Source organism: Ovis canadensis, chromosome 20 (assembly GCF_042477335.2).
Source record: "Ovis canadensis isolate MfBH-ARS-UI-01 breed Bighorn chromosome 20, ARS-UI_OviCan_v2, whole genome shotgun sequence".
In the NCBI taxonomy this organism is placed as follows: Eukaryota; Metazoa; Chordata; class Mammalia; order Artiodactyla; family Bovidae; genus Ovis; species Ovis canadensis.
In genome coordinates, this window is record NC_091264.1 from 34,738,362 (window position 1) to 34,748,026 (window position 9,665).

The following is a 9,665-nucleotide window of genomic DNA, read 5'->3' on the forward strand; positions in this document are numbered from 1 at the left end:
CTTCAGAATGTTGAGACTCTTTAGAGGTCATCTGGTCAACCTCTTCCCGCATGACTACACAGATTTAACAAACTAAAGCTTGAGAGGGGATGGAGCTTTGCAGAGGTCACCCCACAAATTAGGTGCCAGGCCCAGATGAGAGCCAAAACTTCTCACTCAGTCCTGTTCTCTTTGTGGCATCAGTCACAAACATTCAAACATGGGGTAAAAACATACATTGTAGGCTAAAGAGGAATGAGTTCAACATTATTAATTCATACTGGCTAGTCAGACTGCCTAAGCTTAAACTCTGGGTGCCCTTCTCACTAACTGTGTAACCTTGATAAGGTACCCTCTCTCTGCCTTGGGTTCCTTATCCATCATATGAGAATCACAATAGTGTCTGCCTCATAAGGTTACCATGAGGATCAAACATGATAATCCATGTTGAGCTCCACCTTCTTTGCGCTTGGCATTTGTAAGCTCTGAATAAATGTTAGATATTATTACTATCATTAAAATTATTACTCTTATCAGTACTGCAGATAATTTCAGATGAGTGCATGCTAAGTCATTTCAATCATGTCTGACTCTGTGATCCCATGGACTGTAGCCACCAAGCAAGAATACTGGAGTGAGCTGCCATGCCCTCCTCCAGGGTCTTCCCAACCCAGGGATCCAATCCACATCTCTTATGTCTCCTGCATTGACAGGCAGGTTCTTTACCGCTAGCACCACCTGGGAATTTCAGAGAATCGACAGCTAATACTTTCATTCTGGGGTAAGAAGGTGGCAACAACTTCCTGCTATCAAATTCATCTTCCTCTTCTCCAAAGGCAGCACTAGCCAGTCTTGGAGAAGGAAATGGCAACCCACTCCAGAACTCTTGCCTGGAAAATCCCATGGACAGAGGAGCCTGGTGGGCTACAGTCCATGGGGTCCCAAAGAGTTGGCCACGACTGAACGACCTCACTTTCACTTTTCACTTTCATGCACTGGGGAAGGAAATGGCAACCCACTTCAGTGTTCTTGTCTGGAGAATCCCAGGGACAGAGGAGCCTGGTGGGCTGCCGTCTATGGGGTAGCACAGAGTCGGACACAACTGAAGCGATTTAGCATACCACAACACAGCCAGTCTTAGGAATGAAGGTAAGCTGGATGAGTGGAAGTTAGCACCAGGAATGAAGAAACTAACTCTGAAAATAAAACTGCCTGCAAGAGTATTTTTATTTGTATATTCAGAGTTAAAATTCCCCACCCTTCTCAAAATCACTCTTTCTCATTTACAGTTGACCTCCACACAACGCAGGGGTTTAGGCGGCCCCACTCACCCACCTCCAAGTGGAAAATCCAAGTACTGCTATATCTGCTTCAAAAACAAAGGAACTGATAAATGACTCGCCCAAGGGCAGGAGGCTGTAATGGTTTGGACAGAGTTGGGACTCCAACCCCAGATCTTTTGATTCCACATTTTGTGATCTCTAACTACACTTCGAATTTGCATTGTTCAAGGATCAACTGTACTTCCTTTCTTCTACCAGTTTTATTGAGATATAATTAACATAAACCATTGTATTAGTTTTAGGTATATACCAAATGATTTTATATATGTATATATTGTGAAATAATCACCACAATAAGTTTAGTTGACATACATCACCTTCAGTTCAGTTCAGTTCAGTCGCTCAGTCATGTCCGACTCTTTGCGACCCCATGAATCGCAGCACGCCAGGCCTCCCAGTCCATCACCATCTCCCGGAGTTCACTCAGACTCACGTCCATCGAGTCCGTGATGCCATCCAGCCCCCAATCCAGCTCGGTCGTCCCCTTCTCCTCCTGCCCTCAATCCCTCCCAGCATCAGGGTCTTTTCCAATGAGTCAACTCTTCGCATGAGGTGGCCAAAGTACTGGAGCTTCAGCTTTAGCATCATTCCTTCCAAAGAAATCCCAGGGTTGATCTCCTTCAGAATGGACTGGTTGGATCTCCTTGCAGTCCAAGGGACTCTCCAGAGTCTTCTCCAACACCACAGTTCAAAATCATCAATTCTTCGGTGCTCGGCCTTCTTCACAGCCCAACTCTCACATCCATACACGGTCTAGACGGACCTTAGTCGGCAAAGTAATGTCCCTGCTTTTGAATAAGCTATCTAGGTTGGTCATAACTTTTCTTCCAAGGAGTAAGTGTCTTTTAATTTCATGGCTGCAGTCACCATCTGCAGTGATTTTGGAGCCCAAGAAAATAAAGTCTGACACTGTTTCTACTGATTCCCCATCTATTTGCCATGAAGTGATGGGACTGGAGACCATGATCTTCGTTTTCTGAATGTTGAGCTTTAAGCCAACTTTTTCGCTCTCCTCTTTCACGTTCATCAAGAGGCTTTTTAGCTCCTCTTTACTTTCTGCCATAAGGGTGGTGTCATCTGCATATCTGAGGTTATTGATATTTCTCCTGGAAATCTTGGTTCCAGCTTGTGCTTCTTCCAGCCCAGCATTTCTCATGATGTACTCTGTATGTAAGTTAAAAAAGCAGGGTGACAATATACAGCCTTGACGTACTCCTTTTCCTATTTGGAACCAGTCTGTTGTTCCATGTCCAGTTCTAACTGTTGCTTCCTGACCTGCATATAGGTTTCTCAAGAGACAGGTCAGGTGGTCTGGTATTCCCATCTCTCTCAGAATTTTCCACAGTTTATTGTGATCCACACAGTCAAAGGCTTTGGCATAGTCAATAAAGCAGAATAATTTTTTTTCCTTATAATGTGAACTTTTAAGATCTACTTTGTTCAGTTCAGTTCAGTTGCTCAGTCGTGTCCAACTCTTTGCGACCCCATGAATTGCAGCATGCCAGGCCTCCCTGTCCATCACCAACTCTCGGAGTTTACTTAAATTCACGTCCATCGAGTCGGTGATGCCATCCAACCATCTCATCCTCTGTCATCCCCTTTTCCTCCTGCCCCCAATCCCTCCCAACATCAGAGTCTTTTCCAATGAGTCAACTCTTCGCATGAGGTGGCCAAAGTATTGGAGTTTCAGCTTTAGTATCAGTCCTTCCATAGAACACACCCAGGACCAATCTCCTTTAGAATGGACTGGTTGGATCTCCTTGCAGTCCAGCGGACTCTCAAGAGTCTTCTCCAGCACCACAGTTCAAAAGCATCAATTATTCAGCACTCAGCTTTCTTCACAGTCCAACTCTCACATCTATACGTGACTACTGGAAAAACCATAGCCTTGACTAGATGGACCTTTGTTGGCAAAGTAATGTCTCTGCTTTTTAATATGCTGTCCAGGTTGGTCATAACTTTCCTTCCAAGGAGTAACGTCTTTTAATTCCATGGCTGCAATCACCATGCTGCAATAGGTTTCTCAAGAGGCAGGTCAGGTGGTCTGGTATTCCCATCTCTCTCAGAATTTTCCACAGTTTATTGTGATCCACACAGTTAAAGGCTTTGGCATAGTCAATAAAGCAGAAATAGATGTTTTTGTGGAACTCTCTTGCTTTTTCCACTATCTAGTGGATGTTGGCAATTTGATCTCTGGTTCCTCTGCTTTTTCTAAAACCAGCTTGAACATTTGGAAGTTCACTGTTCACATACTGCTGAAGCCTGGCTTGGAGAATTTTCTACTTTCTTAGCAACTTTCAAACATACAATACAGTATTGTTAACTGTAGTCACCATGCTGTACATTACACTCCCAGAACATATGGATCTTATAACCAGAAGTTTGTACCTTTTGACCACCTTCACCCATTCTGCCCATCCTCTCTCCTCTACCTCTGGCAACCAATGATCTATTCTCTGTATTTTTCATGAGTTTGGTTTTTACCAGACTCTACATATGAGATCATACAGTACTTAACTTTCTCTGACTTGTTCACTTGGCCCTCAAGCATTAACAATGCCCTCAAGGTGAACCCATGTTGTTGCAAATGGCAGAGTATCTTTTTTATGCCTGAGTAATATTCCACTGTGTGTATATATATGTATATATGTGTATATACATATATATATACACACACACTAAGTCATTTCAATATATACTAAGTCATTTATATATATATTTATATATATATATATATATATATATATATATATATATATATACCACATTTTCCTCATCCACTCATCCGTTAACAGGTATTTCAGTTGTTTCCATATCTTGGTTCATATAAATAATGCTGTCAAGAACATGAAAGTGCAGCTATCTTTACAAGTTACTATTTTCATTTTCTTTGCATGAATAACCCAAAATGGGATTGCTGGATAATTTGGTAGTTCTATTTTTAATTTTTTGAGGACTGTTTTCCATAATGGCTACACCAATTTACATTCCCACCAACAGTGACCCAGGGCTCCCTTTTCTCCACATCCTCATCAACACTTATTTGTGTCTTCCTCAGCTTCTTTCATTATTGTCTTATATTTTTCAGGGAACATGTCTCTCACCTCCTTGATTAAATTTATGCCCAGGCATTTTATTTTTTGGATGCAATTATAAGATGGGATTGTTTTCTTAATTTCTTGTTCTGATTGTTCATTACTTTAGTATATAGAAATGCAACTGATATCTGTGCACTGATTTTATATCCTGCAACTTTACTGAATCTGCTTATTAGTTCTAATAGTTTTTTTTAGTAGAATATTTAGGGTTTTCAACATGTAATGTCATGTAATTTGCAAGCAGAAACAGTTTTAGTTCTTTTCTGATTTGAATGCCTTTTTTCCCTTGCCTAAATGCTCTGACTGGAACTTCCAGTACTGTACTAAAGAAAAGTGGCAAGAGTGGGCATCCTTGTCTTGTTCCTAATCTTAGAGGAAAAGTTTCAGTTAAAACTTCACATCTTTCTCAAACCTAATCTTTCTCCTTGACTTTCCATCTCAATGAAAAGTCTGACCATCCATCTAAACATCTAAGCCTCTCCTTCCCCATCACCAGCCACTTAGTGACCCTAAAGCCAGTGATTCTCTCCCTCTGAAATGGCTTTTTGTAGTTCTCTCTTCTCTGTCCCCATTCTACCTGGTTCGGGCACAATTAATTTTACTTATTTTATTTTGTCTGGACTTCTCCAATGGTCTGAAATCTGAGCTCATACTTCTTTGCAAGCCCACCTACTTGCCACCTCCGAAGTCACTTTTGCAAGACAAATTAGATCAAATCATTTCTCCCATAAAAGCTGCATGGCTTCTCCTCCTCTGCAAGGTATATTCATAGCCCAGGCTCACCAAAACACCTCCTCCCAAACACTTCTGCCACCTCTTCACTGCAGAACACCTACCAGTTCTTTGAATGTGACCTTTCCCTCAACGTGGAACACCTAGCTCCTTCTCTACTGAGATCCGTTCCGAACATGAACTTCTCTGCAAGCTCTTCCAGACTCCCTGCATCCTTTCTTTCCTGGACTCTCACTGAGCTTGTTCCTATCTCCACTAAACCCTCACCATGATGATCACTTATTTTCTTATCCTTTCTGCTAGACTGATTTCTGAAAGAAAAGCCTCATTCTTTTAGCCACTCGCACATGGGCTTCCCAGGTAGCACAGTGGTGAAGAATCTGCCTGCCGATGAAGGAGACACAGGAGACAGGAGTTCAATCCCTGTGGGGTTGGGGGGTGGGGGCAGGAGGGAGAAGATTCCCTGGAGCAGGAAATGGCAACTCACTCCAGTATTCTTACCTGGAAAATCCCATGGACAGAGAAGCCTGGCAGGCTACAGTCCATGGGGTGAGTTGGATATGACTGAGCGTGTGCACGCATGAACGCAGGTACACAAACACACACACACGCACACACACAGGGACTACACAGCACACAGTAGATACTTAAATTAACTGCTGAATAAACTGAGTGGATGGCACAAAAAATAAAAGGAATGGGAAAATGAGACTTCAGCAAACTAGCAAAGTTGATCTCAATAAAGCTAATTTCTAGAATATATATGACTAATGCCAACAATTATGCAAGTAATTTTTTTAAAAGTGTGATGTGTACTTGCAAATGACAGAACTCTCAAGTTCCCTCTTATGCTTGTTAACCCTTCCTCACTGGAGAGAGAGCCACCTCCTCCCAGACTTCCTTTGGTTCTGCAGCAGCTGCAAACAAGGCATTCTGAAAGCTCTCGCAATCTTCTAACTTTAGTTGAGGTCATGTTCCCTCATAAAACGCTAGGAACCGGCCTCAAGTAGTAGGTGCTCAATAAATGCTGATTTGGTTTGCAGTGGATTTGAAAACAATGAGCAACTCACATTTTAGACTAATGCAACACACTGATTGTACTTAAGATAATAGCTCTAAGGCTAAAGAAAATCAATGGGGAGACTGAAAAGCAGCCAAACGTTGACTCCTCTGCCTTGCTCCACAGTCAGTGCTTATCTGCTTCTTAATCCTTTATAGCTTCTAGGCTTTTCTTACTTCATCGTGTTCCTGGAATGCAGTGGGCCAGTTAGCGTTTCCCTGTGCTTGCAATATATTTGTTGTGTGTTTTGTGCTGATGTAATAGGTGTTAAAAATTGAGATGTGTTATTAAAAAATATACTAGCTTTCCTAAAGCCTCACCCTTTGCAAGACAGGTGGGATTCTGACTTAGGGAAGAGAGAAAGGTGGACTGGAATGCTCTAGCATCTGTCCTCTCCAATTATGGGACATAGGTTAAAGGGAGCTCAGAAACTTGTTTTTACTAAAAGGATACTTTTAAAAAATGAGCTTTGGCAGCAGACTCATTAAATGTCCACTGAACACTTCCACCCTAATGTAGGAAATAGGAAAGATTCAAAGCATGCACTCTGCTGTAATTCACTTTGGGATGAGAAAAAGACAGCAGTGCCTTGGAGAATAAATCATTAACTAAAAGTCAAACCGAGACACCCTGGAAACCAGTGAGACCGGGAGGCAGGAGAGGGATCAGGCGGCTGGGGTTTGCCTGTTTTCCCTCCGGTGACTTCTAGAGCGAAGCATCCCACAGGCAGGAGGAACTCGGCACACTGCGCTCCCTTCTATTTCACTTTTCAAACTTGAAGTTATTTTTAGATGACCCAAGCCCGCTAATCCCAGGCAGGACAATTCCCAGCCCGCTGCGCCTCAAAGCACCTTCCCCTCCCCAGCTCTTTCCTTTAAGTGCTGGGAAAAGAGGCTCCGATTTCCCGTTCGCTCTCTTCGATCTGACCACCTCCCCTCATCCCTTCTCCAAATCTCGGTCCCGGAGACCACAGGCGTCACTCTCGCTCCGCCAATTCATGCACCTGCTGCTGCTACTAGAAAGGCGAACCCTTGGGCCACGAAGAATGAGGAAGGGGCTCCTAGAGACCCGCGCCCTCTAGAGGGGGTCAAGGGACCTCGGTCCCCACGGCCGCCACCGGGGCCGAGCACTGGATCCGCAGACCACCCCCCACTCCACCGCCACGGCCACCGCACCCGGCCCAGCCCCCGACCCCGATCGCGCTCGGCCGGCCCCCGACCCCGCGGTCCCCCTACCCCGGCCCGGCCCTGGTACTGCGCGCAGCCCCGGGCAGGACAGGACAGGACAGGGTGCCTGGGCGAGCGGGCTGGCGCCGTTACATAACCGACCTGCTGGGCGTCCGCGATGCGCCGGCGGAGGCGGAGGCGATGGCTGGGCGGGCGGTCGGTCGGCGGGGCCGGCGACTGCGGGCGCGGCGCGGCTGCTCACCTGGCGGCCGGGCCGAGCGCGCGCGGGGACGGGCGCGGTGCCCGCGGGCCTGGGCGTGGGGCCGTGCGCGGCGCGCCCCGCCTCCCGGGCTCCGGCTCCGGCTCCGGCTCCGGCTGCGCGGGTCGGCGGTTCTCTGCCTCCCGCCCTCTGCTCGCCGCAACCTCCGCCGCCGTCACCCGGGACAAAGCGGCTCCGGGGAGGGGCCGAGCGGGCGGCTCTCGCAGGAGCCAGCGGAGATGGGCGCGCCCCCAGCTCCGACTCATCGGGCCAACCTCCAATCAGACCCCGGGAAACCGAGAGCCCCTGTCTGGCCTCTGCTCCTCTCCTCCCGCCTGGCCCCGCGCCCTTCCCGGTCCCCTCTTCCCGCTCCCCTTCCCGGGCTCCCCCGCTGCCCTTCGCCTGGGTGCCCGGGAGGGGGGCGAAGGAGGAAGACTCTCTGGGGACCCAGCGCAGGACCCTGTCCTCAGGAGTCCCAGCGAGGAGAGGCTCCTCGGGGTCACGGCCGGGCTGGGGGCCTCTTGGGGGTCGGAGTGGGCAAGGGGCTGATGCTGAAGGTAAGGGTAAAGAAATAACAGAGAAGCGGTGCTGAGGAATACTGGAGCTGATGGAGCACCCCCCTACTCCGGCTAACTGAGGAAAAGTCGAGAATCCCCTAGAAGGTCCTGGAGCGCCGCGCTGGGTGGGCGCCGGCGCCCTCAGGCTGGCTTCCCGGCCGGGTCCCGCCCTCGGAGCTAAAGGTGCCCTGCGCGGGCCGCGGCTTTGTCAGGTTTCCCAGCCACCAGACCTGGGAACAGAGGGCTTCAACGACTCCTATTATGTGAGAGCCTGTGATTCAGGAGTGGGAGGCTGGTATCCCAGTGAAACAGAATCTTAGGTAGATCTGTTGCTCAACAAACTTAACCCCGTAGAAGTCTCTGCTTTACAAAATAAAGCAGTTCAGAGCTGTGGCTTACCAGTGCTACCCATAAGGATAGAGTTGAGTCTCATGGCAAGAGAATGCCAAAAATGTAAAAGATGATAATAAGGAAGATGGGAAAAACTGAAGGAAGAAGGGCGGCGGGAGAAGGAGGCGGGGGTGTGCGGACAGACGACCTGAAGGAGGGAAAGAATAAAGATGCAAATCAGTCTTGTATTCTGTCATCTTTCTAAATGCTACATAAATAGGCCTTTTCCCCCTGTGCTATTAATGCTGCTTCTTTCCTGGTAACAATATTAAAATTGCATTGAAGCAGTTTGTAAGTTTCACAATTATTCTTTGCTTGCCCAGACACCACACTATTTTTTCCATGATTCACACAGAATTGCATGCTCTTAACAACAACAATAAAAAAAGTAGACCTTGGCTCTTCTCTCTGATTAATCTGCATTAAATATAAATAAAGACCGAATTTCAGAGTTGAGAATGACCTCAGGCTCCTACTCCTCCAAACTTTTACTAGATGCATAAATCCATATAAAATCACCGATTAGATGAATTACTTTTTTGGATAGAATTTTCTGGAAAAGCATCCTTATACTAAGCCCTAAATTGCTTTTGTGGGATTTTTCGCTCAGCAGTTCTAGTTTACTTTTTTAAGCTATGAAGACAGAGTACTCTGTGAAGACAGAGTTCGTTTTCCAACTGACTGTTTTCAGAATATGTGAAGATAGCCATCATCACTCACTCTCAGTTCCCATTTCCAAGTAAAATATCCTCAATCCTTTGAACTAAATTTCACAGGAACTAGATCCTAGGATCTTCACCAATCTTAAGACCTTCACCTTAATAGGATCTATTAAGTACATATATGTTTACAAATAAAGTTTTCTCGTTATAGAAGTAATATATTTATTGAAGAAATTTTGCAAAGGTGGAAAACCACAAGATTTAATGTGAGAATTCAGTGAAGTAATACATGTAAGGTGTTTAGCACAATGCCTGGCACACAGTAGCACTCAATATATGTTAGCAGCCACAAAAATGAACACAGTCATTGTCTTACTACTTAAATACAGATTTCTTATTTTTTAAACAGACTTTTTTTT

General features: G+C 45.9%; 1 protein-coding gene across 1 annotated transcript in view; it reads right to left on the reverse strand.

The window, feature by feature from the left end:
• The window catches only part of RCAN2 (regulator of calcineurin 2), a 275,904-nt gene extending 267,449 nt beyond the window's left edge, over positions 1-8,455 (reverse strand). Inside the window, exon 1 of the mRNA XM_069562685.1 lies at positions 7,541-8,455. The gene's annotated coding sequence lies outside the window, so the exon portion shown is untranslated. The remainder of the gene's footprint in view (positions 1-7,540) is intronic.
• Positions 8,456-9,665: the final 1,210 nt, after the last annotated feature.